Below are 5774 nucleotides of genomic sequence, written 5' to 3' on the forward strand. Positions count from 1 at the left end.
GTACCATCGTGGGAGTGGACTCGAATGAGGTGGCTTCAAGAGTTGAGGCACCAGCGGTAGCAGCATCAGTGGCCTCCCCAGTCTCATAAGGCTCAATACTAGTCAGGGCCTAAGCACACAAAGGATAAGTTAGCAACCAAAAAGAAAATTGAGAGGAGGAAGAATAAGAAAAGCAAAGGGATCCAAGACTTACCCACGGACCCAAAGGAGTGAGTCGGTCACACATTAAATCCTTCACCTTATACCCACGATAGTGTCCCCATGAGTTTGGCTCGACAAAATACCGTGCATCGACGCCCTTCATGAACTGATTCATCTCCTTCTTGGAGAGTCTCTCCGGCTCAAGCATGAAGCAGGGAGGCCTCATGGGAATACAGGGCCTCTAAATACCAGGCCACTACCTATAGGCTCGGTCCCCTAGATACCAGGCGTACCCAAGGCCTGACGAAGACCATGCGCCATGGCACAAGTCTCCTAGCCACCTCTAGTCGAGTCTGCACACCCAACTCGAGAGACTCAAATGGCTGCCATACTTCCTATTAACATAAGCACATTCAAGTCAGGATCAGTATTAAGTCAAATGTAAGTCAAATAGAACAAGCAAAAGAGAATAGATCCTTACCTCCTGTGGCGAGAGCCGGTTCAACATCTCCCTCACAACGGACACCGAAACCTTCCTCTCCTTGACACGGGTATTATTAGCTAGCCACATCCCCACCCTAAAAAAATAAGGGTTGTCTTGAGATCTCAGCCTAGGAGCCTACATCCCTAGATGATCTTAGTACCAACACTGCAACCAAGACAAGAACATCAGTACAAATAATGGATCCAGATCGAGCAAATACAAGCCACACACAGGGGAAAGGAATGATAGATTACCTCTGGTACAAACCAAGTGTCACCAACGCATTGGGTGCATCGTAAGGCCAAGGAATCCAATGTCCTCAGCATATGGGCATAGCCTACCCTAGCCCAGTCGAAGGTCTTCACCTTCGTCAGATCTCTGAAGTACAAACCATGGAAATGTTGATCCTCATGTCGTTGGTACTAAACAAGGTGTTCCCTAGAAAATAGAGGATGAAACACCTTGCTAGCTGATCAAGCTTGTCGCGACTAAAGGAGTTAGTCACCGTCTTCTTCTCCCATTCACGGTGAAACCATTGCACCGCCACATTAGAATCTAGAGGAAGAGATCCAAGCAGCCTCTTCAATTCCTCATCATCATACTCCCATACGCCAGGGCACCCAATCACTGCCTCACCACCAGAAGAGAGGCTAGTGTACAAGAAGTAGCAAAGGGGCATGGTCGTCATCTCACCCACAGGCAGATGGAATGTGTGAGTAGTGGGCCACCATCTCTTCGCCAAGGCCAGAGCTAGAGATGTGTCAAAGGACCTAGTCTGGAGGAGAGTCAGATCCCCAAATCCAGTTGCAACAATCCATTGCCGGACAACATCACATAGCTGGCTATACCAGCTCAGAACAATAGTACGGGGCCCATATTTATGGTAGGTCATCGGACCCTACACAATAAAATAGGATAATAATTCAAAAATCAGCTAAAAAAATCCCTGTGAGTGATGAGCACATTTATGTGTGAAGTTATTCCATTTAATTCTGCATTTTATCTGCTTAGAATGGAGCTACCTTGGGTATATTCTATCTTTTTCAGGGTACAGGGGTATTTTATGTGATTTCATGCTATTCTGGACTATCGGGCATCGTATCTTTAGATTTACATGTAAATTGGTCCAGTTTCTTTTCATAGTTGTGAAGAGGGCTGAATTTTGAGCAAGATGAACGTGTTGCATTAAACGTATGCATCCGTTTTGAAGCCCATACATGTGATTATTCTTTTTGGGACAGAAAAGAATAATGGGCTAGAAAATGAGTTGAAATGCAAGCTTGAGCCTAGAACGAACAAAGGATTTGATGCAATCTAGACACCAGCCTACCCATGGATCGACTCACATGTGATCAAGGACAAGATGGGAAGAAGTTTCACTAAAGACCCAAGGGCATAATCATAATTTTAGAAAATTGAGAAATTTTTAGAAGATATCTGATATTGGGTTCATATCGTCCGGAATATTAATTGGAGCAACTTTAATTCTCGAATTGGGTCCATCCAGGGCCAGGATGGAGAGAGATTTTCAAAAAGAGAACTTTAATCAAATTTATAATTTAGATTAAATTCTATGTTCTCTCTCTCTCTCTCTCTTTCTCTCTCTCTCTCTCTCTCTCTCTCATCCCACTACGGTTCTATCTCTCCTATTTCAATTCTATTTTCTCTCTCTTTCTCTCCCTCTCCCTCTCAAATCCCTCACGGTCCCACCATTCCTAATTCTAGACCACTCTTTTCTCTCTTTCCTCTTATATCTCTACATTCCTTCCATCTCCCTCACGGACTCTCTATCTCTACCTCTCCTCTATCTCTCACGTTCTCTTTTTGTTTTTTTATTAATTCTTTTTTAAAACCAACTATAAAAACCCACGGATCGATTCCATTCCAATTAAACCGTGCTCTCTTTCTCTTGTTCTCTCTATTTCCCTCTTTCTTCTTTTGTTTTTGTTTTTGGATCTTGGGTTCCGCAAGGGGAAGAGGATCACCATTCCAGCAGCTTCATCGCCATAGATCATCGTCACCATTGCTTCCCTTTGCCTCTTAGCACCATGATTGGCTAAGTTCCCTCTGTCTTTAGGTGTAGGTGAACTAATGGTGTTTGCTATTGAAAATTCTGGTTTGCATTCTTGATTGCTTGATGTTGACACCCTGTCCCTGTTTGGATGATTTTAATTGATGTATTTAGTTGGAAAATTCTGTTTCTATAATTCATTATTTTTCATTCAAGCAATGGTATTTTGTTCTTATGTGGTTGTACCGATGATAGATTATAGCTGAACGAACTAAGCATGCCAAGCCCTATAAGCGAAGGACGATAGTACTCGTCAAGATAGTCCATACCTAGGAGGAACCCTATATTCTGTGGTATTATTAGACCTGTGGTTATAATAAACAGAAGCATGCAACCAAATTGAATAGCAACCCATTGGGGATTTGAACCCTAAAGATAGTCTTCTCACGTATTTGCATATCGTTGTTAGCTTAGATTTGTTTCTTTGGTTCGTAGTTTAAAATTAGATTTATTGCAATTTAATTTTCATCACTTTCATCTAATCATCTTAGTAATTTAGCCTTTCAGTTCCCCGTCGATCGATCCCTTACTTGCTACTTGCTAGATTAATTTAGGGTTTTATTTTTTACCGGTTAACGACACGATCAAATTTTGGCGCCGTTCCCGGGGAATCGAAGCACGGTTGCTAAGATTAATTGAGTTGTTTTGTGTTACTTTGTTTTAGTTTTAATTTTATAATTGCAGAATTTTTATTTTTATTTTTAATCTCTTTATTATGTTAATTTTAGTATACCTAATGTTCTCTTTGTTTATGCAGGAAGCCGAGTAGATCGAGTAAGGACAAGCTGTCCGTTTGGTTTACTTTTAATTCCTAGACTTTATGTAATTAGGGTTATTTTATGTAATTTTTTTTTAATTCCAGCATTAGATTGGGTGTTTAGGTTTAATTTTAATTCCCCCAGCCCCTTAAGATCATATGTGTAACCGTTCATCGGGGGCAGCACGTGGAATTGCGCAACCGCCAACACCAGGTAAGTATTTTCTTTAGTTTTAAATTAGTCATTTTTTTTAATTTTTAGTTCTGATTTTTATTGAGTTTTTTTTATTTATTTAGTTATCACGTTTTAATTTCAAGTTTTAATTAGCACGTTCAACCTGTGTTGTGTTTTATGCATGGTTAGCGTTCTTTGCACCCCAACTTGACTGCCATTGACCAAGAAATAGAGCGACCTGTGGTTAGACCTAAGGATAATAATAACAACATGGGTAACGGAAATAAGCCAGGAAGGCCGTTGAGGGAGCACTTCACTCCAATTGTCTATACCCCTGGATCTTGTATTCAGTTGCCTGCCATTCAAGCTGCTCAATATGAGATCAAGTCTAGCATCATACAGATGTTACCATCCTATTATGGACTTGCTAATGAGAAGCCTTACAAGCATCTTGATGAGTTCTTAGAGGTATGCTCTACAATCAAAATCCAAAACCTCTCTGAAGATGTCCTAAAGTTACTCCTATTCCCATTCTCCTTAAAGGACAAAGCCAAACACTGGCTTCATTCCCTAGATTCGGTTAGGATTTCTACATGGGCGGGGATGCAGCAGGAATTTCAAAAAAAATTCTTCCCCATTGGCCGGACTAATAGCCTTAGAAGAGCCATTACTAGTTTCTCCCAATTAGAGGGCGAATAATTTCATGAGGCGTGGGAGAGACTCAAGGAATTACTTAGGAAGTGCCCCCACCACCTTGTCCCAAAATGGCATTTAGTCCAGTGCTTTTATGATGGCTTCCATGACCGATATAGGCAGATGGTAGACTCCTCTTGTGGTGGAACATTTATGCACAAGAATGAGACGGAAGCATGGGATCATTTTGAAACCCTTAGTGAGAATTTCCAACATCATGCTTCGGCCTCTCGGACTGAGAGTCCACACATAGGGCAACCAAAGAAGGGTGGTCTCTATGAGATCAATCCAACTATAGAGATGGCTGCTAAGGTTGATATGTTATTCAAGAAATTGGACTATTTGATGTCTAAAGGGTAGCATCCTATGTCCCCTTTTCCAATGAGTTTCTCTCCACCCAATCGAACTGAAGCCTGTGCCCTATGTGCTAGCCCTAGTCACTATGTGATGAACTGCCCTTTGGCTACACAATACCTTGAATTTGTTCAGGAACAGGTGCAAATGGCTCAAAGTTTTCCTACACCGGGTAATGATCCCTTTTCCAATACTTATAACCCGGGATGGCAAAATCACCCAAACTTTTCATGGAGAAACTCAGTACCTAATAATCCTCTAAACCCACCATTTAGGCCACTATTTAATGTTCAAACCAGTGCATATATGGGTGGACAACCGCCAGATCCTCAACCCCAATAGAATCAATCCTTGAGAAAAAGGTGCTAAAAGCATTAAGTGGACTCAAGCAGAACACACAACTGCTTCACTCACATACTCATTCCATTAATAAGCTAGAGAACCAACTAGGTCAGCTAACTGATGCTATAAGTAGGAGGGAGGCTGGCCAATTGCCAAGTCAGCCAATAGGTAACCCAAATAGTCAAACGGGTCGAGGGAAAGAGCAAGTCCAGTCGGTCACAGTCCTAAGGAGCGGCACAAGGGTGGAAAAACTTGATGCACCCTTAGCCACTAATGGGACACCGCCCACTAGTTCTCAAGGTCGGGGAGAGGCTGAGCCAACCCGAGAGAAATCCGATGGTGATGTAGACACACATGATTCCATTACTAATATACCACCTATGAAACCCACTCATCAGTTCCCAAGGAAGGGGCTGCACATTCCTATTGTGGAGGGACCATCACCTGATTCTTACATTCCAAACACCCCTTTTCCTCAAGCCCTTCGGACACCGTCTTACCTCCTTCAGGATAAATAGGCTGAAAAGATGCAAGAGATGATCGACTTGTTCCAACAAGTCGCATCAATCTCCCCCTCTTAGATGCTATCAAGCAAATTCCTGCTTACGCTAAATTTTTTAAAGACCTCTGCACCCAAAAGTGTAAGTTGAGAACTCAAATCCCTAAGACCATCCTTTGACTGAACAGGTTAGTTCAGTAATTTCTAGCCACCTACCCCCTAAGCTTAAGGACCCAAGTGCACCTCTTATTTCTTGCA

At 42.1% G+C, this 5774-nt stretch overlaps 1 non-coding gene across 1 annotated transcript; it reads right to left on the reverse strand.

The window, feature by feature from the left end:
• Nucleotides 1–4279: 4279 nt before the first annotated feature.
• Nucleotides 4280–4386, reverse strand: LOC122653292. The gene has a single exon (XR_006331729.1). It is a non-coding gene; the product is annotated as a small nucleolar RNA R71 (small nucleolar RNA).
• Nucleotides 4387–5774: the final 1388 nt, after the last annotated feature.

Source organism: Telopea speciosissima, chromosome 2 (assembly GCF_018873765.1).
Source record: "Telopea speciosissima isolate NSW1024214 ecotype Mountain lineage chromosome 2, Tspe_v1, whole genome shotgun sequence".
In the NCBI taxonomy this organism is placed as follows: domain Eukaryota; kingdom Viridiplantae; phylum Streptophyta; class Magnoliopsida; order Proteales; family Proteaceae; genus Telopea; species Telopea speciosissima.